Raw genomic sequence first — 282 nt, 5'->3', positions numbered from 1 at the left:
TGCAGGTGTCACTGGGGGGCTGCCCCCCACATGGGGGGGCTCTGGCTGCAGCAGGGGTGTTGCCTGCACCCTGCATCTCGCCCATCTGTGGCTGAGACTGCAGGGGGTGGCCCAGCTGGGGGGGGACACATACCCTGTGCCCCCCGTCTTTCTGCTGTCCCTGGGGTTGGGCTTGGAGACAGGAGCCCCTTGGCTCAGCCCTGGCCTGATCTCGAGCCCCAAATCCCCAGAGAGACGCCCGCGTCCGCTCCTGGGCCCCTCCAGGGGCAGCCTGGAGGCGGC

The sequence above is a fragment of the Egretta garzetta genome, unplaced genomic scaffold (genome assembly GCF_000687185.1).
Source record: "Egretta garzetta isolate BGI_Z169 unplaced genomic scaffold, ASM68718v1 scaffold135, whole genome shotgun sequence".
NCBI lineage: Eukaryota > Metazoa > Chordata > Aves > Pelecaniformes > Ardeidae > Egretta > Egretta garzetta.
Note: the sequence above shows the minus strand (reverse complement) of the source record.